We start from the raw sequence: 27,683 nt of genomic DNA, 5'->3' as shown, positions 1-27,683 counted from the left end.
AAGAATTCAGAGTTGGGTGTCGATGAAGAGCGAATGACACTTTCGTTGGAGTCTTCAATACCTACAATTGAAAACCTCTCATAGGTGGTCACTCCCTAGGGGTAGTGCTAGTCTTCTCTATCATGCATAAGACATAGTTCAATTAGTTTGAAAGACAGGTCAAACTCTAAGCAAGCTGAGAGTATTGTCCTACACTTGAGGACCCAAACTATGTATATATTCTGGTGCAGATATTATGTGAGTGCTTGTGCATACTTAGATAGTACGTAGTTAGAAGTCCGCGGGCTGATTTCTCGTAACAATGTGTGGATGAAGCAAAGTTGTCATTGTTGAGAAGAAGTACACGTGAAGGTGTATGAGACATCCTTTGCATTGTGACTGCATGACGTAGCATAATTGAACACAGGGACACTGCACTTTTGGTAGGGGGGCTATGGGACTTGCTTGATGAGGACAGTGTACTTTTCATGGCCATTCGTGTGATGCTTACCACAATTGATTGCAATGGTATTAAGGCAAAGTGCAAGAGGGAATTGTTCGAATGGGTCAGGGTGACAGGTCTAGCCATAGGCAAGACAAGCTCCCTAGATATGTCCTGCCCTTGATGTGCCCTGAACAATTGTGGGTGATTCTAAAGGTCTAGAAGACTAGGGACGGAGCCAGCTGACCAAGATCACTGGACGTACCTAATTTGAGGACCCCTAGGTGTTGTGCTGTGATCGTGGGTGCTTCGTATCTTTTTGTTTTTTCTTTCTTTCTTTCTTTCTTTTCTTTTCTTTTTTTTTTAATTTTCTTTTTCATTTCCTTGTCTTATTCTTTTTTCTTTCTTTCTTTCTTTCTTTCTTTCTTTTCTTTGGACTTGCCTGCGTACAACCATTGCAATATGTTGAGGCTATTAGCCTTTCAATGGGTTGGGAAATGTCAAGCTTCAAAGGCTCAGGAAATAGATATTACAATGATGATTGTGCCCTAGCCTCATTGTTAGAGAAGCAGTCTTTGAGATGGAGAGATACACTTGAGATATTGCAATCCTCTTTGGAACGTGCGATGTTGGTACAATTGGGGTAATAGTTGTCGTGAGTGCTCGGCACAGAGTGTAATCCAGAAAGAGGAAGTGGTTAAGATCATGCTTTGGGCCATGTGACGTGGGCACTTACAAGGGTGATTTTCACTTTCGAAAGTGTGGCTTTGTTGCAGCTCTTTGTGAGGTTGGTAGTCTTGCGGTGACTTGGGCATTGAATGCGTTTGCATTAAGACCTGCGTCGTCTTGCATCCACTTGTCTCTTCATGAAAGTATATGCAAGTCGCATGCCTCAAGTACAACGAATAGATGCAATCATGTCAAGATATTACTTTATCAAAATCCTATGATACTGATTGCGATGCATATTTCAGTGCTTGTTAAAGACGTGGCATATATTAGCAATAGGTAAGGAAAGTGTATATAGGTGGGGAGCCTACCCCTTTAACCATTTAAAGACAAAAAGTTATGACATGATGGCCTTTGTTAAGCTGCTTATAGTATCATAGGGGCTACTCTATTTGCACAAGGTGGGGCGAGTCTAGGTGATCGGGTGACTGAGGTTGTGCTGGTGAGGAGCTCATGTAAGACTGGGCAGGAAAGATGTCGGTCGGGACCTGAATGGTGTAGTCCCTGGTCACAACTATTTCTAGAATACTTTTAAACAATGCATCGAATTCCTACTTGTCTCGAGCTATCCTCTCCTCTTTTGAGCACTGGTGCTCGAGCGTCTGGTGGGAGCCTGCACGACCGGTGTTGTCATGCCCCATGTGCTCCCTTGAGCTTCTATTCCCTTGGCCTAAGGATTTTTTGGCCTATGTCCGGGGTGGTATTTCTTGGGGCCTCGTTTCTTTGCATACCTTTTAAGGGTAGGTACGTAGTGTTCTGACAAAGGAGCTTGTGCTACATGGTGCTCCCTTCGATGGCGAATAGCGTCCTTGCAAGCCAACTGCACTGGGTGCTCCATGTCGGCTACCGTAGGGGGGCTTGCAAAATGCAAACCAAGGATTAGGCCTTGAGGCAGGATAAAACTATTCGCATGGAAGGGATTATACAGTGGGTTATCAAGCACATATGATGAGAAGGGGAGAGGTGAGGCATGCAGTGTTTGTTGTAGAGGGATGGCCCTCATGATGATGTTCATTTTGCCTCCAGTCATTAGCAAATCTTGGCTTATGCTAAGTTGCGTGGACTGGTTGTCATGGAGTGGAGCAGGGCTCATCCCTGGAAGGATAGACCAAAAAAGGGAAAAGGTGTATAGAAAGGGATGGTGCCCCATCTACACCATCAGAGATGTTGGTCAGAGCTTTGTATGGCAATAATGAGGGTTGCATGCCCTCCTCCTAGAGGTGGGAATGGTCACACAACTTCTCAATGTGTGGTAAGAGGAGGACCTAAGGAGCTCAGCCTGTCAAACCCAACTCTTCTCCTTGCGCTTGACTATCATTGCTTGTGTGTGTTTATCTTATCTATACAGGGTCACAAAAGTCATTGTTTATTTATATACATATTTACGAATCCATGTCACTTCACGAGGATAAAAGCCAATTGTAGAACTCCGAATTGTACTGAAGTGTGGCACATGCATCTAGTACTCGTGGCAGCTTACTCAATACCAATAGATATTTTTCAATATCGAGTAGCATGGAACCTTGTCCGAGTCTACTAGCAACATGTAACTCCTCCTCAGTGAGAACCTTATCAGCCAAAGAGTTCTCTTGGCTAGTTCCAGCTAAGTCCGTATCCCAAATGGTAGTCAGCACTCGAAAGGAAGTTGGTGCCACATAGATTAGGTCTCTTTGAGACTGCCATTTGGCCAATCACTCCTCTGAGACTGTCATAATCTAGGCTCCTAGTTCAGCCATTGCAACACGGTTTTCAAACCAATGTTGTTCAAATTGACTTCGACCCTCTGATTGTCGCTTTAGTTTCTCTATCTCTAAGAGATTTGGTTGGCAGAGCACATCTTTGAATGTTATAGTTAAACGTAGTTTGTCAGCTTCCTCGTCAAAGGTGAGTCGCATGCGTTCATGCAAGAGCCTGTCATAGTGCTCGTCAAGATGTTCTTGCTTTTCCCAGGATAAGGGAAATGGCAAGTATTCTTCAAGCTTCTCTTTAGGGAATGCGCCCATGTTTGCCAGGACATAGATACGTGCGAACACTTTGAGCTTAGCATCCAACTCAGTTAAGCATTCTGCAACACTTCTATGTTCAACGAGGGCTTGCTTGGTTGCTATCTCATGCAAGGTTCTAGGAGTTTGCCTAGGCTTTAGAATAGTTGGGGGCTCAGGCCTAGACAAGCAAGATTAGTCAACACTAGGATTTCTTATGCTCTTGGGGTTTCCATGTTTTTGCTAAGGCTTTGCTATTGCATCATGGTTCTCCTTGGATGTGACTGGTATAAATTTGTCACCCTATTGTGACAGTGCTGTATCCACTCTTGATTGGTCAATGCAAGTTCTGTTGTCGGTGGATTGAGTGTTGCAAGCAACCGTTGATGGTAACGACTGCTTTGATTTTTCTGAGCACAAGGATGTGTCTAAGGTTTCACCGCTATTAGGAGAGACATCAATGGGTTCATTGGTGGATGGACTCGATGCTTTATTCCTCAGCTTTCCACTGCTCTTGGTCTCAATGTTCTTGGGGTCCATAACCACTTGTAACTGCTGTTGTTTTTTTTGTTTTCTCCTCTTTTTCTTGGTCAGTGAAGGTGCATAACTTAACAACTCAGGACCCTGAACTAGGACATCCGCTGATGTGCTTGGTTGGGCCTCAACTTTCCCCTTCTCTGGTGTGTCCTCATGGGACGTAGCTGCACCCTATTGGACAGACTTGCTAGGTTGATTGGTCAGATGCGCCATCTCCTTGGCCACATCTTTGAGAGGTTTCTCCTCAAGCCTAGGCTTTAGGTGCTTTAGAAGTGCTGGAGTTGTCAAGGATGCTGGTTGCGACACCTCCCCTCAGGTGAACTGCTAGGGACACGTTCCGCAAGGGTCGTTGTCACGGCCAAGGGCTGTGAGTGTTGTGATCCCTGATTGGAAGTGGTAGCGGCTAGTCCAGTGGGCTAGCTAATCTTGGTGGATTGCAATGTCAAGTCCCTAGGGCGATGAGAAGTGGGTGTGTTTTTTGTTGCCCTTTGAGCATTCACCTGTGTAGATCTAGTCACATTAGGGTGCACATGTATATCCTTGGGCCAAGATCTTCGGATGATGTCATGTCCCACCTCTTGGACATTTGGAAGCTTAGATGGAGATAGAGATTGGGATTGAGTAGATGCACTTGATGACTGCTGTTATGCTTCTTGTGTCCGTTTAGGAAAAGAGGGTGTAGGAGACTTGGGACTCTTAAGTGGCTCCAGCACTAGCTGGAAGATTTGCTCATGGCTATTAGATGATTTTACCATTTTCTTTATTGAGCATTTAACCTTGCCATGAGCAATGTTGTGCCTATGATGCCTACTATCCTCTTGCTATCCTCTTGGGGAATCAAAGGTTCCTTGGGCACTAGTGGCTTTTGTGTATCCTCAACTATTACATCTGATATCTACTTGTCAAGCATGCTAGGCTGAGGAGGATCTACCCTCCGATTGGTCCAGTTTGGTTTCTTGATTTCGACCGTGAGGGGCTCGGTCACTCCACTGTTGTTGACTCGAGACTTGGTTTTTCGTTTAGATCTTCTCCTATGCTTCTTTGCTCTTGATATGATATGGCCTTCACTCGACAAAGGACGTTTAGCAGGGGGTTTTGGCACCCAAATCCATCGGTTACCTACGTAATACCCTTGAGCACATAGCAACGCTTTGGATATCCATCACGGTGTTGTGCTAACCCTCCATCAATGCCTTAGTCTATAAGGTTTGGGCTTCTTTTGAGGTATTCTACGATATTTGTAAGTCCAAAGTCCATCCTTGGCATTGTCTCCTGACCTTCTTGTTTAAGGCATGGCCTCACTCACTGGTTCTCGTTGTTCGACCTGTGCTTGTATCAACTCTTCCAACAAGTCCTTGCTCTCGTTAGTAGGCTTGACTATTATGTCAGCACCTTCCTTGCCTTTCTCTTGAGGTTCAATGAGTTCACCCTTGCTAAAGGTCGTGACTATCCTCACACCTGGTAGTGTCAAGTGTATCCTCTATGCTACATAGTCGGCCTCACACTTGGTCGCCCTTTTGAAGGGTCTTCCAAGGAGGGTTCCCTACTCGCAATTAGCACTATTTGGAGGAACATGAAATAGGATAGGCAAGCTTTCAGTTTCAATTGTCGCAAGGATTTTGCACTTCCCTATGAGTGCTTGTGGGTGTCCCCTGTAAGGGCTGAGAGTTGCATTAGTCTCTAGTTGGCCTAGTATGCTCTCTTTTCGTGGTGAGTTTGACCCTAAGATAAGCAGGTGGTACTATGTCTTCATCTTCTGAGTCTTGGCTTGTAAATTTAAACCTTCTAACAAATTCCCTTAAGTCCCCAACTACACGACCAGATGTGGATTCTCCACTGGTATCTTGGATCGTCAGTGCAGTGCTATTCAAGGAGCATCTATAATCAGGACTGTCATATCTAGTCATCCTCGCTATTGTAGCTTGATGTTGTTGCTTTTCTCTTTGACTAGATGCAATCCGAATGCAACACATATGTGTTTTTGCAATGTGGCCTTTTTGCCCTTATTGGCTAGATGGGCCCATTGAGGTTCTAGGGTCTCTATTTGTCTATGTTCGGGTACGGGCTTTTGGTTGCTCTTTTGCAGGTGAGAATCCATGCTCGTGTAGAGCCATTACTACACTAGGATCTGTTTTGGAGGACATGTCACGGCACGTGTTTTCTCTCCAACCTACTTGGGAGAGGTGCGGAGGGGGCAGAGCCCCCTCTACAGGGGTCCAAGGGGGGCAGTCCCCCCAGCCCGCAGGGCCGTAAATGCCATACATGATTTGAAAGATCGTTTATAGCCAAATTTTGAACTACTTGCTCTAAGTTTCAGCCCAGTGAGATCGATCTATGTTATGGTTTCGGCTCTATATGGTCTCTCGATCAGTTTCACTGTCTTCAGGTTAAAATTTGAAAAACTCTAAATTTGGCCCAATAAGTCTAAATTGCAGGGGCTGAATGCCCAATTCGGCCTGTCCAAGGGCCAAGTGGAAGGTCTGAATGTAACTAGCTTGAATGTCAAATTTGGCCAGTCCGAGTCTGGTTCTCTGAGGGTCGAGTGGGCCGAGGACCGAATTTCAAAGTTGGTCTGAATGCTTAATTCGGACGGGTCAAGAGGTGGGTGTCTGAGTCCAGTGGGCCGAGTCAAGTGGTCCGAGTGGTAGTGGGCCAAGGGCCGAATGGCCGAGCGGTCCCAGGGCTGATTCTAGGACTCGGTCCAGAATCACCGTCACTCGGACACGCCGAGCGCTGTGCGTTTTTTCGTCGGACTTCACAAAATTTGTCATGCCGAGCATTGGAGGCCTTCCCACTAGTCGAGCAACTCTAGATCTAACCTACTCATGTAGGGGAAGGTGTAGAATTACCTGGGCTGGGCAAATAACTCCCGGATGGCTAGATCAAAGTGAATCTAGGCAACGAAGCTTTTCTCTCTCCTACTCTCCTAAAACCTTACAATGCACAATGTGGCCTTTCTTGCTACTCTTGGCCCCTTATCACCTTCCCCAAGCCTGTACTCACCTTAGTCTTGCCTCCCTTACTAACATTTAACCCGAAATTTCATTCTTAGCCCTTCTTTTCCCTGTTTCAGCCTGTTATACAACAACAGAAAATTGTTTACTTCAATGTTTTGCTCCTATCCTTCCTAAATGCAAGAAAAAATCATAAGGAAAATACCTGCACTACTCCATCATACTTTCCCAAGTCCAAAACAACTAAAATCTACTTGCTAAGAGATTGAATACCTCTTCAAAATCCCTCGCTTCCTACCTATCTACCTCAAGCACCAGTTCAATGCTCGATTCGAGAAGGGCGCAAGCGCTCAAGGCTTGAATCCATTGGTCCCAGCAACGAAACCGAAATGTGGGAGCTTTTGCTCAACCACCAAGACCCACAAACCACTTATTGTTTCAAGTGTTTCAAGCTGAGCACTAATGGCTACCTCTCACATAGCTGACACGCCATCCATATCTATGGGTGTAGTGAGCTTAACTCCATACCGATCGAGTTACCTCTTCTCCCGTGCACTCCAATAGCTCCACGATCCCATTGCAAGCTTTAAGCAAGCTCCATCCTCAAGCTCCATGCTCCAAGCTCCATAGCCGCGAGCAAGACAAGACAAGAGAAGAGAAGAGAAGAAGAGAGGAGAAGATGGAGAGCTTCTCCTCCCCAGTCCCTCGCCCTCACACACTCACTCCCTCACACTCTCACACTCCCTCTCTCAAGCACAAGCTCAAGCAAGCAAGAACAAGAAGAAGAAGAAGAGGAGAGCCACTTTTGGCCACACACAAGAATGAGCTTCTCATTCACTTTTCAACTTTATATACAAAACCCTAAATCCCTTTTGGGTGGCCATCCCCTTATCCCCTTTTTTACATGGCCAGCCGCGGCCTAGGCCCTTTTTCCCATTGTCCTCCTATTTTCCTAGCTTCCTTCCTACTGCCCATCTACATTTACAAATTGCACGGTTGAGAGTTCGGCGCTCCTTAAATTAAATCATGATGCGCTTGCACTCTTTTACAAAAGTATTGACTTGCGCTTTTCCTTGTGCGCCTTTTTCCTTATTTAGGACTTTTATGTGCTTCTTATGTTTCCAAATTTTTCTTAGCGCGCCTATGTATTCCGTTCCACTTTGCCTTGGCCTTTGTCTTCTGCTTTAGATTTTCCAGATTTTTCACCTTATTCATCTCGGTTAACGGTTAACAGCCAAGAGGGCCCTATCTCTGCTTGGTGCAGGTACGTTTAATGTTTTGTTGTTTTAGTGATTGCACCATACATGTTGATGAAGTCACTGGAGGGAGCCTTTGCTACGAAGAAGCTTCTTGTGGTGGCCATTCCAGGTGGTTTCATCTCCTTTTCTAGTTTTTTTCCCTTAAGAAATTAATGATATATGTGCGGGTGAGAGTTTTCTTTCTTGTTGGGAACCGGCACTCAAGGCATGAAGTCCCAAGTTTAGGTTAGGTATGTCTGGGGGAGGTCTAAGTAGTCATTGCCTCTTGCAAGGCATTGTCAGGCACTAAAAGATATGTTTTAGATGGGAGTTCTAGTGACCTTGTTCTGCTGACCTGCTAGGCGGCCGTTCGAGGAGTTCCTGCTAGTTGTGAGGCAATTAGAGAAGCCTACTAAAATAATGATGGACAGAGACAAAACCCTAAAGATCTGAAAGGCAATATTTGAATATACGAAGGTGTGTAAAAAGGGATTCTAACCCCTATAAAAATAAAAAAGGAAAGAATGAAAAATCATTGAGCTATTGTTCATCGCCTTGCGACGACTTGATAGGTTCCTGGGGACGAGTAAGACCCGGGGCCGATGCCTTGTCTTCCTTTGGGTGACATCTTGCCATAAAAAGAAGAAAATAAAAGAAAGTTGGAGTGAAAATAAAAGTGAGTGTTAGAAAAGGATTAAGTGTCGCCTTGCGAGGGCTTGATAGGTTCTTGGGTACTGAGATAGAACCTGAGGCCAATGCCCTGTTCTCCTTGGGTCACTATGCTCAGCTCCCTCCTTTTTATATGCTCGAGTATGGAAAAATAAAAACCTAAAAGAAGAGGAACTGTGCTAAAAGTAAATATTTTTTTATCAAGCTATAGGAGTCTTCGCCTGTGAGGAGCTCCTAGTTGAGTTGTCCTTAGTTGGATAGGTAGTTCACACCACCACTTAGGGCGACCTCTTTGATAGTTCTTTTTAATTTGGTCGTGTTGAACCAGTTGGTTAGCAACTGGCTTCAGACTTTCTATCAAATTATGCTAGGTCTACTCCTCGTGGATTTCATGCCTTGGTTTTGTCAGGGGGTAGGGTATGAGTTGTGATGTGTTGTGTTGTGTATTTTTTGTATCAGCTTGATACTCCTTTTTTATGTTTCTCTGCAGATCTATTCATGGGATTCGACAGGCTGAGTCGCCCTATCCCGTGTGGTCGCCAATGACAAATGATTTTTTATGCCGAGAAGTGCTTAAAAATAGCAAAAAATTACGAATATCAGGAGAAAAATAGACTTCGTCGAAGGCGGCAATGGCAATCAATACAATTTTAAGCGGCAAATCCCTAAAACTCTAGTGCTTATTTTCATGGAAATCAAACGGTGGTGGATGGCCAAGCTGGAGTTTTTCTAGATGTAAAATGATGTCAGGAATCCAACACGTGTCGGATCTCCGTTCCGAGGTCGTTTGATCCCCCATTTAATCCCCACAAGGTTTGGGATTGTGAAGCAGTTACTAGATCCGGAAGCCGAGAAGAGCATGATGGGTCCCAGCTTTGTAGATTTCAACGCCACAGAGTCACCCGTCCAAATGGATCTCGATTCCGATGTCATTTGCCCCCTCAAATCTGAAAAACCCACTTGCACAAAGTGTGAATGCAAGAGGCTTGAACTAGTTAAGTGGTTTAGAGTTTTAAAGCTCTAATTAAAAGAGCTTATGGGGAAAATCCCCACGAAATAAAAACGATGGGGGGGGGGGGGGGGGGGGGGGAGGAGTTTTCAGTTTTTTGTGCCCCCTCTTTTCTCCCCAAATGATGATTTTCTGACTAGGTGAATCAAGAGGGGTGCTCCTGGGCTTGGAATGCTTCTACCCTTCACCCTCCATCACCACGAACTGATCGAAGAATGATGCACTGAGTGAAGAGAACAAAAACTAGTATTTCTATCTCCTCTCTCTCTCTCTCTCCTGCATACAAGTATTCATGTGCAAGAATTCAAGAAGAGGAGGCGCTGAAGAATGCTTGTCCGGCTGTGATCGGATTGCTTCAAGATGAAGAGGAGGCTGAGGAAAGAGATTCAGCACTAAAGAATGGTTGATGTCGGTCTGTGGGCTGCTCAGAATAAGGATTAAAAAACCTGCAACACGCAAGACACGCTGTATGCTTCAATTTTACAAAGAAATTTGATTGTTTTTGTTGTTTCATGGTCCAAATGTTGTTGAGATGCAATGAAATTTTGTTTGAATCTTGTTTACATCATGATTGAGGGCTGGAATTACAGAAATACAGAACCTGTGATGATTTAGCGTTGTTATTAATTCTTTAAAACTCGCAAAATGTCATTTTTAGTAGAAATTAGTGGTTTTTTTCGATTTTGAGTTGGAGAAAAGAGATGAAAATGGGATCAAACTAGAGAAAATGTTAGTCTCAGTCAAAACTATGAGCCAATACAAATAAATCAGAAAATATCTATTTTTCATGAATAATAAATAGAGAAAATTAGCAAAAAATAAAAAATTGGAGTTTTCGCACTCAAAAAATATGGAAAAATAATATTTATGTGCATGAATGTTTGGCAAGGTTAAATCATGAGGTCAAACCTCAATTTGACCTTGTTCTTTATGTTATAGTCCGTGTTTATCGCTTTTTACATACAAAAATGATACAAAACAACCATTTACACCTATGCACCGCAGCAACACCTAAACGGTAAGGGGAGGATGAAGTTTGTGCAATGATCTAATTGCTGAAAAGATAAAAATTATGATTTCCCTCTTTATGCATAGCATTCAGAGATCGTTTCATAATTAAATATAGATGACTAGTAGCATGGAAGTTCCGGTGCTAGTCCCTAAAGCAGCGCAGCACGTAATGCTTAGTTAAAATTCATGAAAGTGTTATTTTTCACACCTCATATGGCTAGTTTTTTAATCATAAAATGGTTGTGCACAATTGTCATACACCTTGCATCAAGCATGCCATGTGGTATCTCTTGGAATACATTGCACTTGATTGATAAACTTTGACCAACGCTGAGAGGACATGAAGCGTAAGCCCTAGTTTAGCCACGTGTTTCCGTTGGGGAAAGTGTTGTGAGGCAAATTAAAATCTCTTGGAACATTGAATTATAAAAGAGTGGAGTTTGTACGAATGTTTTATGTGTTAGACGCATCTTGGGGCTAATCCCCGAGGTGTAGGAGAGTCATAGTAGTGGAGCCACGGCAATTAGCCGAGAGGTGTTTCCTTATGTGTGTATTGCGAGGCATTATGTCTATATGTTATCGGATCTCCCTCTAAGGAGAAGGGAAGATGAATGTTGGACTACATATTGGATATAAATGCAAAATCATCATAAGCATTTAGTACAAATTGAGTTGTAGACACTCCTGGCGCACGAGGCTGTGTGGTGGGGTTGTCTGTCATATTTATGAGGCTCGGCTAGTGCCGTAGCCAATGCCGGCCCATTTTAGGTCCCATCACATTATGTCCATGTTGTTTGCCTCTTTGATTGCCCTGCTTATTCCAGTAGTCCTTGGCAATATGACCATACTTTCCATAGTAGTGAAAATCCTTATCCTTATTAGGATTATCAGTGGACACTACTACTGGCTGGAGTCTCTACCTCTCTAGGGCTAGATCTCCCCCTGCCTGTGAAATTTCCAAGTTCTCGCGCATTTAAACCCTACTGGTTATTATGACCATAGAATACATTTTGTTGGCCTCCTTTGCAAGAACCATAACCTCTACACCATGACTGCCATGGCCATATTGATTCGAATAAAATACAACATCCTTGTTCTTGGAGCTGCCAGAACCTATAGCCAATCCAAGTTTAACCTCTTCATGAATAAGCAATGTAGCCAGCTCATTGAAATCCGGCATTTCATCTCACATAGAGATGGAAGTATCAAATGACTTATATTCAGATCCCAAACCATTTAATGTCGCTACAATCATGTCTTCATCCTCAACCTATATGCCAATGGATGCCAGTTGATCCACAATAGTCTTAATCTCTGGTGCACAAATCGGCGGACGCCGTATGCGCACGTAGTGAACATCAAAAGGTCCCCAAGAACAAAAGAACTCTACTTTTTGCACAAAAAACAATGAAGAAGCTTGCATGACATGAAGCAATAGACAAATTGGGTGCAATCTCCCCCCATGCCTTGTATGAGCGCTCCACAAAGCATGTATTTTATATATTATTCATCTTCAAGCTCAAGAAATAGTCCAATTTACAATTAGCACGCTTTAGCTTTTGTGTTTGCTTTTGTGCCACTAAAGAATTAAAGCTATTGGGCGCCCAAGAAGTTAGACAGGACCCAAATACAATGTCCAATACAAATATTTAAATCGTGCGTCCATGCGCATACAAAAGTAATAAATAAATATCAAATGCTTTGATAAATAAGCGCGTCAAAATATGGACGCCATGCCTAAGATACGCGCCCATCAAAAATTGATGATAATTTGAATACACACTATCCTCCAATGCTTCCCAATACCACCACTGCTTGCTCTACACATCAAGTGAAGCATTCACAATTGTTAAAAAAAATAATACAATTAAACCGACAAAAGTGAATACCTAGTATTCTTCAGCTACAAAAATAAATTGGTTAGAACTCAATCCTAACCTTAATTTATTACGAGTGCGCACTCAAAACTCATAAACGTTTATTAATTTAAATATGTATTTTGCGAAATCACCCGCTATGGAATCACCCACTTACACATTAAATTAACAAAACGCCTGATCCACCTTGTGTATGAGCCCCGATAATAAAATTTTACTTAATCCACTGCAAAACCTCACAGAATCCATTGTGGAATATGCCTCATGGCATCATACCCCCGGGGTGGGATAGCAATTGTCCTCAATTGCTATTAGCTCAATGTGGAGCTAACAGTGTGGGGAAAGCATTTAGGTCTCTAGCGTGCATCCATTGGGCCTCTTCAATAGGATGGTTTTTAAACTTGACCAAATATCTAGAATATCTATGGCCAGTTCTAGTGGTCATAAAGTCAGTATCTATAATAGTTTCAGGCTCAAGGATTCAGTTTCATCATCTAGCAAAGGAGGGTTTTCATAGATAGGGTGTACAGGTAATTGTCCTCTAAAAGGTCGTAATAAACTGATATGGAAGGTGTTGTGGATTTTCCAATATTGTGGTAATTCTAGTTTGAATACATTGTCATTGATTTTGTGTATGATCTTGAATGGTCCATAAAATCTAGGTGCTAATTTGACAATGGGGTGTTTATCTACACTTTATAATCTTCGTTTTTCAATTTGTAACCACACATAATCATCAACTTTAAAATTCATAGCCTGTCTTTTCTTGTTTGCTTGTTTTGTGTATGATTGTTGAGCTTTGGCAATCATATCTTTAACTTCATCAAAAATAGTAGCATGCATGTTAGCAATATCATCAACAGTTTGAATTTTGTTTGATAATGATGTAACAGGTGTAGGCAATCGATATCCATAAATAACTTCAAATGGTGCTTTCTTTGTAGCTGTATGTGGTGTGTTATTATATGCAAATTGAAATAAATGTAGATATGTATCCCATGTATGTGGTTTTGAAATGGTGTAAGCATGCAAAAGATCTAAAATAGTACTGTTAGTAGCTTCTATTTGACCATTTGTTTCAGGATGAAATTTAGATGAAAAATCAATCTTTATTCCTAAGTTAGCAAACAAAGTAATCCAAAAATTATTGCAGAATCTAGAATCACGATCAGAAATAATAACTTTTGGTAAACCATGGTTAGTAAAAACAATTTTCAAAAACAGTTGAGCAGCTTGAGATGCAGTTAAGGTTTCCTTGCATGGAATAAAATATGCTTGTTTGCTGAACCTATCTACAATAGTCCAAATCATATTATGATTAGCTTTAGTGTTAGGTAGACCAATGATAAAATCCATTGAAATCTGTTCCCATGGTCGTGATGGAATGGATAATGGCATTAGTAAACCATATTGTTTACCATGGCATCTTTTTACTCGTTGATAAATTAGGCATTCAAATACAAAGTTAGATACATCAGTGTCCATGTGTGGCCAATAAAAATATTCAATCAATGTATGCAAAGTAGATATAATTCCTCTATGACCTTGATATGGGAGACAATGAATTTCATGCAAAACAAATGATCGAAATGGAACAGTCACATATAATCTTTTTTCGTAAAACATAAATTCATTAGTGTAAGACAATGAATAAATAGGAATCCAATTATTTGCAACTAGTTTATTCCAATCAGCTTGAAAAGTAGGATCTTGATGATAAGTATATTTCATAGGAATAAGGGAATCAAATGATATCATAGAAATATTTTGAATTTTCGGTCTTCTACTCAAAGCATCAGCAACAACATTCTCTTTTCCAGGTTGATATTGTATAAGGGGATGAAAACTTTGAATAAAAGCTGCCCATTTAATATGTCGGTCAGATATTTGTGGTTGACTAAGGAGATGTCTAATGCTTTGTTGGTTAGTTTTGATCATGAATTCAGATCCCATTAAATAATGTTTCCATTAACGTAAGGCTTGTACTACGGCTAGCAATTCTTTATCATAGGTAGAATATTTAAGTTCAGATGGTTTGAGTTTGTAGCTAGAGTAAGCTATGGGATGAGAATCTCGCAAAAGGACTGCTCCTATTCCAGATCCACTAGCATCAGTAACTACTAAAAAGAATGGTCTATTGAAGTCAGGTAATTGTAATATAGGAGCATGAGTTAAAGCATGTTTCAGCAAATCAAAGGACTTTTGTTGATTGTCAACCCAATTATACACAATACCCTTCTTTAAGAGTTTTGTCAAAGGTAATGCAAGTAATGAGAAATTCCTCACAAAGTTTCTATAAAAGCTAGCAAGACCGAGAAAAGAACGTAATTCATGCACATTTTTGGGTATCGGCCAATTTAAAATTGCTTTTATCTTTTTAGGGTCGACTTTAATACCTTCTGATGAAATAATATGTCCTAGATATTCAATTTCTGTTGGGAAGAATTCACTCTTTTCTGGGTTAGCATATAATTGATTGTCTTTTAATAACTTAAAAACTAAAGGCAAATGTTCATAATGCTCATTCTCATTTTTACTGAAAACTAATATGTCATCAAAGAAAATAATGACACAATGCTAATGTTTCAGAAATATGCGATTCATCATACAATTGAATGTGGCTGGTGCATTAGTTAAACTGAAAAGCATAACCAGAAATTCATAGTATCCAAATTGTGTTTTAAATGCAGTTTTGAATATATCAAATTTGTCCAATCTTACTTGATGATATCCAGATTTAAGATCTATCTTACTGAATATGGCAGATCCTTGTAGCTTATCTATAAGATCATCTACCCTAGGAATCGATTCTTAACAGTAATTTTATTTAGGGCATGATAATCAATGCACATGCAATAAGTATTATTTTTCTTTTTCACTAATAAGACATGTGCACCAAATGGAGAACTACTAGATCTAATTAATCCTCTGTTAAGCAATTCTTCTATTTGGTTTTGAATTTTTTAATGTTCAATTTGGTTATGTCTATATGGTGCTTTACATAGTGGTTGTGTTCCAGGAATTAAATCTATCTTATGATCTTCAAGACGTGAAGGTGGTAATCCAGGTGGTAAATCAGCGACAAAACAATCTTGGAATTGGGTAAGAAATTGTGCATGCCTAGGATGCATCTGTTTTTCTTTAGCTTGAATTTCATTCACCCATATTAAATAGGATTTGCTACTTTTACGTAATGCACATTTATCCCGAGTATGAGTAAGCAATGGAAAATTGTTGGAAGCGTGCATACCATGCATTGTGATTTGTTTTCCTTGATAATAAATTTTAATTGAACATCCCATGTTGCATTTTCAGCCAAGGCATCAATTTCCTCATCCATAGCTGTGCACCAATGCTCATATTCCACTACTTCAGCATATGTACCTGGTTCTTTAATTTCCATCACCTTTATCATATAACCATAGTGCTTCGCAAAGTAACCACTGTAAGTCAACTTGTCAACAGGATACCTGACTCTCTATAAGCGTCTCAGCTATGGTGCACTACTCGATTCCCCTCTCTCAATGAGGTGCAATGTACCTGTTGTTCCTCGTGCTAGGAATATAGATAGTCGGAATGCCAAGCTCACTATCTAAACTACCAGCAAAGTCATAGCCTAAAGTCATAATACTAGGTGTCATCAAACTTGATGCATCCTCAAAGGCTTTATCCTTCCCTTTGCTATCCAATACATCATATCTCCCCCTCAATGACATAATTCCATCAGTGGATGGTGTTACAGTCCTCCTCAATCTACCCATCCAAGGAGACACAAGAGAAGAAACGTATGTCACACTGTAGGACCTGACAATGCAATACTCTACTCTACAAATCAACTGTAAACACTTGTGTAGAAGACATATCAGATGGCACTGCAATAGGTGATGCATACCAAGATGCCATCTCATCCAAGATAATGTCTATGCTCACTAGTGTCTCCCTAGTAGAGGGATCATAGCATTTGTATGCCTTCTTCTCCTGAATATCCAAGAAAGACACACTCATGTGCTTTAGGATCCAGCTTCTTCATCTTCTCATCAAGAATATGCACATAAGCTATGCAATTGAATACCTTCATGTGACTTACATCCAACTTGTAGCCATACAGCCTCTGAAAAGGTGTTGCATCATGAATACCTACAGTGGGAGTCTTGTTAAGAATGTACATGGCTATCATAATAGCCTCTGCCCAATAATACAATGGCATACTCTTCTCATTCATCATCGCACGAGCAGATTCCATCAACACTCTGTTCTTACGTTCAACCACTGCATTCTATTGAGGAGTATAACTATAGATAAGTTGCCTACATATGTCATTTTCAGCCAAAAAATTTTCAAAAGCATTTAACACATACTCACCATCGATTTTTGATCTCAAGCAAGAGATATAGCAACCAACCCTTTCTCTACCTACTTCTTAAACTGCTGAAAAACAGTCAGCACTTCATCTTTTACCTTCAATATATACACCCAAGTATAGCAAATGTAATCATCAATAAATGTCACATAGTACCTGGAGCCTCCCATAGATGCATTATGGGATGGTCCCCAAACATCAAAGTGCACTAACTGCAACGGACATGTGCTCTGCCTTACATGCTGACAAATGGCAACCTATATTGTTTGCCAAATTGGCAAGCACTACAGACATGACCAATGTCAGAATATGCAAACTTGGGTAGACTTATAACAAGTTTTTTTTTCTACATCATTTGTAGCCTCTGCAAATTAACATGCCCCACTCTCTTATGCAAAATTTCCAAATCTCTAACAGTGCTAGAATCATGGGCAAACATAGTTGAATTCAGCTCTAGCAAAATGGCATCAAGAGTAAACATCCTTCCATTGATGTGACCGCGAGAAATCAACTTGTATCCATTTCCAAATTCTTCAATAAAGCACCCATGCTTATTGAACCTAACCTACAAGTTGTGCTCGGTCATTTGGCCCACAAACAGTAAGTTCTTTTGTAATCGATGGAACATGCAATACATCATGTAAGTGCTTCTTCTTACCATCATGAATCACAAGAGGCACTTTGCCTTTATACTCAATGTTATGTTGCATGTCATCACCAGTGCATACATAGCCATTTTTCTCAGCCACCATATTAGTGAACCAATCACTGTGAGGGGTCATGTGATTTGATGCCCGTGAATCAATGTACCATACTGCATCATCAATGGACTGTCTTTCACATACTGCATTGCAAATAGTCTATCTCCCAAAGCATGGGAAACAATTTATCCTCATGGATAAGCAATGCAACCAACTCGTTGAAATCCGGCATTTCAGTCTGCACAAACATAGAAGTATCAAAATACTTTTACTCTGGACCTAGGCCATTCAAAGTCACAGCAACCATATATTCATCTTCAACCTGAGTACCAACAGATGCCAGCTAATCCGCATTGTTCTTGATCTCTCTCACATAGTCATGTATGGACCTGCTCTTTCTCTCCATGTTGTTAAATTTTTGCTTTAATTGTATCTTCCTGGCACTTGTAGTGGTGCCATAGTACCTGATCAAAATGTCCCACTCATCCTTAGGAGAGCTACAATTTATTATCTGCATTACCATGGCATCTAATATACATAGGGACAGCCAATGCAAAACCATGTGTGCTCTCTCCATCCATGCTCAATGAGCTCGCAACTAGTCTTGTATCAGATGCCTCTCACCTATAGACATCTTGGGCTCAATCTCAACTCCAGTCACTAGCTCCCATTAGCGTTTCCCTATCAAGAAGTTCTCCATGCGAAACTTCCATATGGCATAATTGTTGTTGTCAAGCTTTTCCCCCACAATCTAGGTAATGTTGTCCGTTCTATCTGCATTTGCCATATTGCGAACTCTACCTGACTCCCTGCAAACCAAGACTTTTTGACTGATCGGTTTCAGCCTTCCAATGTAATGACAATTTTCACCAACACTTTGCCTCAAAACAATTATTCTATTCACTGTATGTTTAGGACAATTTCAGTCCTCCTATTTTCAGTAGTAAATTTACTGCAATATACACATTATCTAAGCTTCCAAACATGTTCCAACATGTATACTCTTAGTTGAGCATCAACACTTAAGCATTATGATCATAATAGTAACACAAGCTTCTCGTATTCATGTAAGAAAAAAAAAACTTTTAGCAATTTGATATTGCAAAAAATTGCAGTATTCAGCATAACCTTATTTCACACTTTGTGCTCTTAGCAACTCAAATAGAAAGGCATAATCATATAGCAGCATTCACACATGTATGAGCATCAAGGCATGTTGCGGTGAGCTATTTTCAGAAAAAAAACATGTCCAAACTTCCTTGCATCTTATGACATGCACTATTCCTTCAATTTGTTTGCCCAAATATTCAATCACATAAGTTGCATGGCAAGTTCAATGTCAACATTTGTGCTCAACTTCCAAGTTCTATTCCTTTTGCATTAATTATTGAATATGGATGGAGCTTTCGGATTCTGATCATGTCACTCTTTTGAATTGTAGCCATTAAGCTCTAATAGTCTTGCAATGATGCCAACCAACTATTGACACATATACCCATTCTAGACAAAGAGAACCTTGATTTATTGATAGTAGTGCTGCCCATACATTGGAGACAACAAAAGTACTACCTCCAAGATGCAAACAATGTATTCTCATAAGGTATTCAGACCTCAAGATGATTCATAAACTTCCAGCAAGCATGTTGTTACAGTTCATAGCCTCATCATTGACTTAGCATTCTATTAAGAAACATGGGCTCTCAATCTCATGCCAAAGAACTCCATGAACTAGTGCCTTATGATTCCAAGGCATAGTACCATTCATACTCCAGTTGGATTTAGCTCTGAAAACATATACATTTCAGTCCATAACCTTGGTCAATGCATGTGACATACCAACTCAAGCATTCTTTCTTGACAAGCATTGTACTTTCACCACTCACTAAGAATCAGATAGCTCATACATCACAGATCTGGATTACTTCTGAACTAGGTGTCAAGTCAACCCAAGAACCACAAATTTTCCCTTGCTTGACCCTGACTTCAACAAGCATAAACATGTGCTTTATCTTCAACCATTAACTCCTCTTCATCAAAAATCCTCAACACAATAGTGACACCTTGCAATGATGCATTCAAGTATCACAATAGCTCAGTTGTTGATCATGCTATCAACCAAGAGAAATTAGTGCAATCTTCAAATGATGTCCACGCTGTTAGTCAGGGAGAAAAATGCAATCTTTGAGTCCACGTTATCAACCAAGATAGCAGGTGCAATCTCTATTGTCCACACTATTGTCCATGTTGATCCATGCTATTCGACGTTGGTCAAGAATGCCACAAGTACACGTGTTTGCTCTGGTTGGTGCTTAACTACTCAACACTCAACATTGTGGACTCCCTTGAATGCCTCACAGACACTAATGAGAAGATATCTCAACTACATACCACTTACTTGAGATTTCCATTGACTGCAATCCCCAGATTCAACTCCCGCTTATACTTGCTCTCTGCCAAAAACCATGCTCTGATACCATGATGCAAGTGTAAGAAGAGTTGGGACCAACAATGCAGAGCAAAGAGCTCTCACACACTTCTTCATTATTAGTCAGTCATAACCAAAAAAAAGTACTACAACCTAAGGTCACAATAGGACCATTCACAACAAAGACAGCTAAGTAGAGCTTGAATTCTAACAAATCCAGCACAAATTATCCCAAAAATGGTGAGCTCAACTTGGGAGACTTCCCAATCAACATCCAGCAGCAAATGATAAATCGGTACAATTTGTAGATCAAAATGGAGCACCATTGTAGACCAAACAAGAACATCATAGCAAACCTTGAGGAAGAGTAAAGATTGGCAAAGAAAGTGCTACAAGGCATAGCCACCTATTATCAGGAGTAGCAAGCTCAAAAGTTGAGACAATACATAAAAATGTGTGAGGTTCAATGTGTCTTAGCTCTCACCAATAGAGCTAGGACATGACCAAATATTAAGAGCAAGAGAGCCTTATAGACTAACCTTACGCTAAGTGAGCTTCTCACGAAGTGACTCTTAAATAACACAATTGTGGAGCAGAGCGACACAACTCTAGCGATTACGTTCCTAGCAGGACTAGGAATCACCCCAAACTCTAGGAGCTAGACTAAGATACCTATGGTTGCTAAGCAACTCGATAAGTATCAACCAAACAATGATCTATATATATTTGCATAGAAGTTTGAGCAAGTATGCAAGATTAATAGCCTCACGAACCTTGCTCAATGTACACTAGTTTAGACAATGCGGAATGAAATGACTTTAATACCCTCAAGAGTCTCTTCATCAAGAGATTCTCTAAGGTAGGATACTCTAACAACCTCATTATTAGATTGATGAATGTTATTCAGAAGGACAAGGAGGATATCTTAGACTATGTCACCCACATGTGGACTCTCTTTAAGAGAATCCCAACTGCACAGAGTGACCTAGTGAATGAGCAGTCTCCATTGTGTTCATAAGTGGAATCTAAAGTGAAGAGCTTTACAAGGCCTTTGTGAGCAACTCAACCTTGCAAAGGGATGTGCTAGCTAGGGTCTTCAAAGAACCCACAACCCGAGATAACACTGCCTCTAGAACCTCAGAGCTATGACCATTAGTGAAAGATCTAGCCACCAAAGCACCCAAGACAAGGGAAAGTGTGTTGACCCTGAGCCAGGAATTGGCATATGTAAAGCTACAGCTAACCAAGCTTCAAGATATGATAAGGAGACCTAACCAACCTCACGTGCAATGTCTCCATTGCGAAGGGAACCACCTCCCCTGGTCGAGTGTATGGATCCTAAATCTAGACCTTGTGTCAACTGTGGTAGGTTTGGCCATGATGCCATGTGTTTCCATTTATACCAAGGGCGTTGTCATACCCACAACCTTACAACAACCAGCCATACTACTTGGGAAATAGGTCACTACCACAATTTAGTAGGGGATCTCCATTAGCTCTTCCAGTGCCTAATGATGCCAAGCCAGCTATCCCCAAAATGGATATCAACCCTATGGGCATACCTAGACCACCATGACCCTTCATGAACCATCCACCGAGTGACGCTCTAGTAGTGTATTATGTCAAGGAGCCAAATGAGAAAGAGGCATGCATAAACCCTTATGTCTCCTACAACAAAGAGAGTAATCCCATTCTAATGGATTTTAGACTAGTAACCGATCATGGCATTAGGTCGAAAAAGGGGTAGAGGCCTAGGAGGTCAAAACCAAGAGCCAATCGCATGTTGGACTTGCAGCCACCCAAGACACATCTCATCTTGTTGGCCTAAACAAGAGCAAGCTAATCATCAAAAAAAGATCAACTTGAGATGCCCTAAGAGTGGAATCACTCATTTGTATTCCAAGTTCCCTAGTCAAAAATCGTCCACTAGTACAGCTATCATGCCATCTCTGTACCTTTTGGGCTATTTGGAGTTGAGACACTTGATGACGAGGCCACTCACATCTCGTTGAATGTCATGACCAGGGCACAAACAAGGCAAGTCGGTATCTCATTACTAGGTCATTACCTAGACCTAGCAACATTGATGCAGCCTCCATAGGAAAGAGGAGTCATAGGAGGAGAAGGAAGCGAGCTAAGACAAAAGTCACACTCAAAACTGATAGTACCACTACACTACCAAAGGGTAAGCAAGTCACGATGTAGAAGCAGAAACATCCACTCCTAAGACAATGGAGAAGGGGAGTACCAAGGTTGGGGAATATCCGATCTAAGACACCAATTGGAAGTGGTTGACAAGATCAAAGAGTGGATGAGAGAGGCCCAAGAATACCTAAAGGATGTTGAGCCCATCTTAGAAGATGAGATGGACAAGTTCTCTAGTGTGAGCACACATGTCTAACCTACTTGCATAGAATCTAGAGAAGCATCTACACCCCATGTAGCACCACAAAGACAAAGCCCAGATGCCACATGCGAGAAAACTGCCCAAGAGCAATGGCAAAAGAGTGTAGAGCATAATCAAATACAAGTAGCTAGTAGCCTACATACAACGTTGATATCGACCCCTATGACTCTACCAATGGGAGATCTACTAAGGCAAAGTTCATCATTATGGCAAGAGTTAAAGTAATGGTTAGAGGGATCTAACAAGCCAAGAATAGCCAATTTGCATGACCACAATGCAACCATGCAAATACCAAGCCCTAACAGTGAATTCAGTGCCTCTCAAAAGAAAAGCACAGAGATGCATGCAATCCTACCAGTGGTAGCATTAGGAGATGTCACAAGAAAAGGGATCTTAGATACAGGAGTAGGAGTCAGTGTGTTTAGCCATGAAATCCTACAAGCATGGGGTAACCCACCAGTCGAGACTGCAAGGTTTAACATCACATTAGCTAATGGCATGAAAGTTAGGCCATTCAGAGTGTTGAGGGACTAGCCCTTGAAAATAGCAAGTGTCCAGTTCTCAATGAACTTCATAGTTATGAAGGGAGTAGACTATGATATTTTGCTAGGCCAACCCTAGATGCAAAACGCATGAGCAATCAAAAATTGGGGTAATGGTCTTATATTCCTAGGTAACATGTTAGAGGTAGTAAAATTTGAGATGGCATCTCCTCTATCTTGAGGGGAGACTCATAGGCTAGGAATTCGTATGGGCCATTAATGAAGTATATTCCATGTGTCCTAAACATGATCGGGATTGGATGCATATGCTTGCCACCATTGACCTACCATTTTTGGATGAAGAAGAGGATTATAAGGAGGCTGGAAGGAGAGCAGTGAGTCCCGGAAAGCCACCACATCCCAGCTATTGAAGGGTAAGACCCCACCTCTAGCACCACTTTACATGATGGCCAGAAGCCCTTGCAGATGACAAAATCCTGCCCCTTTCCATATTCCTTCTAAGAGACTTGAGCTCCAAGGGTTTCTTAAGTACTTGATGAGGGAGCTAGTGGGTAACCCAGCCGTCAATCTCAAGCCACTCCAAGACATCATGGATGAGCTGAAACGGCAATGGACCAAGGTGTGCATGACCTAAACCTTATGTATGATTGGGCATTGATCACAGATGAAAAGAGGGTTGAGAATAGAGACCTAGACAATGATGATTAGTCAAAATGTAGCAAGTCGAACAACGAGTACGAGGACTTCTACCCCTCAAATGAGGAAAGTGAAGAAGAGAGTGAGATGATAAAGTACGACATAGACGACCGAGTGATCGAACAAATAAGAGTAGACTCCAAGCTGTAGAGGGCCAACACTTTTAGAATTGAAAAATGAGACTTCAGAACTTAACATGATTGCCCTTGGTTGGATCACTTAGGTGTGATAGACTATGAGCAAGCAGGGCTAGTCCAGCCAAGTGCCATGCCTCTCTTTAGAATAGAATTAGCCTTAGAGTTGTGACCGCCAAGAGAGACTCCCTCCTCTAGCAAGGGTTTCGAGTTTAACTCAAAATTGGAAATAAGCTCTAAGAGTGATCCAAAGATACCTCAACCACATAAAACCAAACATACCAAGGGGGACTTGCTAGTCCATCTAAGGTACAATAGGTTGAAGGAGATGAAGAGAGGACAACCAAAGGGGTCGGAGGAAAAACAACAAACAAAGCCCCAAGACCTATCAAAGTGCTTTACTAAATTCAAGAAGGGAGATAGGGTAGTGATCTTGTTGGGAGGGAAGAGGCAAGGACAGGTAAAAGAATCGATAGAAGGGCATGCCAAAGTCAAGGAAGTCAACTTAGCAGGGGAAGGGGAGAAGCCTCAACTATTGCTTATAATTGACGACCTGGCCAAGAAAGAGGAGGCTAATCTCATTGCTCTCTTGCAAGAGTACATAAATGTATTTTCTTGGTCCTTAGATGAACTCAAAGGAGTCAATTTGAGATTCATAATGCATAATATCCCAATGACTCTTGATGTAGCACCAATAAAGCAGCGACCTTACCCGATGAATCCGAAGTATGCTCACTCTGTCAAGGAAGAGATCTATAAACTATCAAAGGCTAGATTCATCTATAAGATTGAGCACATGAACTAGGTATCACCCATTGTGATTGTCCTGAAAAAGAATTAAAAAATCCGAGTGTGCATAAATTACAAAAAATTCAATACCACGACTAAGAGAGACAATTATCCATTTCCCTACATGGAGCACATGCTCGAGAGTGTAGCGAAAAAAGAAGCCTATGGTTTCCTTGGTGACTTCTTGAGCTATAACCAAGTTCAAGTGCACGTTGATGATAGATACAAGGTGGCATTTTCCATGGAATGTGGAATATTTGCTTATATAGTCGTGCCATTTGGGTTGACTAATGCACCTACCACCTTTGAACTATGTAAATTGTATAGTCTCTCTTTAAGCCCCTTAAAGTGCCAATTCTGGGTAAACACAGATGTATCCTAGGGCATGCGGTATCCAAGAACGACATTGTCATCTCATTGACTTCTTCAAAATCAAGATTATTGTCGACTTGCCACCACCAACAAACTACAAGGGGATGCAATGCTTCCTGGGACATACAAGATACTATTGGTGCTTCGTCTTGAACTATGCATTGATTGCTAAACCATTTTACAAGTTGCTAATCGTATTTGAGTGGACCAAGTAGTGCCAACGAACTTATGAGGAATTGAAAAGGGCTCTCACTATCGCACCAATTCTACGAGCCCTAGATTGGAGCATAACATTCCACGTACACATTGATGTGTCAAATTGTCGTGAGAGTTATTTTGTGCTAGCCTGGTGAACACAAGCTTGACTATCCAATGAGCTTTTCAAGCAAAAAACTCATAGATACAAAGATGAACTACTCCACAATTGAGAGGGAAGACCTATCCATGATATTTGTTGTAAAGAAGTTTTGGCATTATCTTTTGGCTATGCCTTTCACCTTCTTTGTGTGAACCATCAAGCTTTACTTTATCTTGTAAATAAACCCTATGTAGAGGATGCACAGCTAGATGGCTACTTTTGCTTTTAGAGTTTGACTTCTCTATGTTTATACACAAGGGCAAGAAACCTTACAGGCCGATCACATGTCCCGCATACCCACAAGAGAAGCAGTTGGACAGGGGATTGTAGATGACTACCCGATGCTCACTTGTTTAGCATGTCCAATAAAAAAGATTTGTTCAAGGGGGGGGGGAACTTAACACGATATTGGGCAGATGACATAGTCCAAATCTTAGACCACTGATTGCTTGAGAGACCTATCAAAAAGGACAGGCTAAAGTGTATTTTCCTTAAGATTCATCCCTATCAGTTAATTGTTAGCCAGCTCTATAGATTGGGACAAGATGGCTTATCTCAAATATGTGTGTGTGAGTACGAAATGCATAATGTGATGCTAGGACTATGGCTTGGTTCCTTTGGGAGTAAGTGATCTCACGATTTGGCCACCCTATCAAGCTAGTTAGCGACCAAGATATGCATTTTATTAATGAAGTGATTGCTCATTTGTTATCCACATTTCTAATCGTCCATAGAAAATCATCACCTTAGTACCCTCAAGCCAATGGTCAGGTGGAATCCACAAAAAAAATCCTAGTGAATGTCCTGACTAAAGTGGTATCTACTGGGCAGATGACATAGTCCAAATCTTAGACCACTTGCTTGAGAGACCTATCAAAAAGGCCAGGCTAAAGTGTCTTTTCCTTAAGATTCATCCCTATCAGTTAATTTTCGGCCAGCTCTATAGATTGGGACAAGATGGCTTATCTCAAAGATGTGTGTGTGAGTACGAAATGCATAATGTGATGCTAGGACTATGACTCAGTTCCTTTGGGAGTAAGTGATCTCACGATTTGGCCACCCCATCAAGCTAGTTAGCGACCAAGGTATGCATTTTATTAATGAAGTGATTGCTCATTTGCTATCCACATTTCTAATCATCCATAGAAAATCATCACCTTAGTACCCTCAAGCCAATGGTTAGATGGAATCCACAAACAAAATCCTAGTGAATGTCCTGACTAAAGTGGTATCTACATCACACAATGACTGGGATAACAAGCTCATGGCATCATTATGGACCTATAGGACAACCTACAAGGTGGTAATAGGGCAAACACCCTTCAAGCTTACCTACAGGATCAAAGTGATCCTACTAGTAGAGTTTTTCATTCCAAGCTTGAGACTAGCAGTACAAGAGAGATGGGATAGAAAGGAGGCATGGACGAAATGCCTAGTAGAGATAGAATGTCTTTTTAAGACCCAGCTCCTAGCTACCCATGCACTAATCTATAAAAAAGCACAACGTAAGAGTTGGTTTGACAAGCATGTCCAACAACATGATTTCGAGCAAGGCAACCTCGTATTGATGTACTCTATGAAGGGCCATAAGCAAAAAATAAAGTTCAAACGATTAGGGTCTTTCAAAGTCCAAAACATGAGTCAAACCAAAAATTTTGAGCTCAAGACCTTAGATGGAGAGGGTATAGGCTTCTTTAATGGTAGTGGCCTCAAGAAGCACTACCCTCCAACCCAACCATTACACGAGTCGCCAATGCTGCAACCGCCTATCAGCATGGGATTGGCCACTATCACAGAGATCGAGGACACGGACGAGGAAGTAGTAGAACCTGCTTACTTGTGAATAAAAATCAATTACTCAAAGAATACACAACTTTGATGCACTTATCGATGAGGTAGCCGACTTCAACATCCTTACCCATGAGCATTGGACTCTCATTGGTTAGCCCAATTGCAGCACCCATGAATGCTAAGCTCAACCCGTTTAGGGGGTAGACCTACCCTATGAAAGTGCAAAGTAGTGATCTCTATCAAGACCTAACACTAAGGCCGCTGGTAGGGAGTCATTGTTTATTGGGTCACGCATTCAAGAAGCAAGTCCATTCCAATGTTGACTACGACTCGCAGTACATTCACCTTTCTATTTTGGTAGTGTTTGCATAGTGGCATCTTTCAATAAGGGCAACGTAGCTCCATCTAAGCCCAAATATCCACCGGTAGTAGGGGAACCTAATGCAAAATCTAAGAAGGGAGTTTGTGTAACGTGTCCGCTTGACCACTTGTAGGACACGTCTTAGCAGCCCATCGAGAGGGGAATCTAGAAAGCGCCACCTAGCACTCGCAAGGAATGTCACAGGGTTTGCAATCTAGGTCTTCCCAAGTCTGCCCTAAAGTGGAAGTATCCGACCGTTCCCACTTAGGACCTGAAGTCAGGGTTTCTTTCCTATCAGCCAAGTCTCTAGTAAGTAGCTAGCATCGAGCTCCAGATGACCCACTTTGAGTAGGAATAGC

The sequence above is a fragment of the Lygodium microphyllum genome, chromosome 1 (genome assembly GCF_053477565.2).
Source record: "Lygodium microphyllum isolate KBCC chromosome 1, Lygodium_microphyllum_v1.1.10, whole genome shotgun sequence".
Taxonomy (NCBI): domain Eukaryota; kingdom Viridiplantae; phylum Streptophyta; class Polypodiopsida; order Schizaeales; family Lygodiaceae; genus Lygodium; species Lygodium microphyllum.
This window is presented reverse-complemented; position numbering follows the sequence as displayed.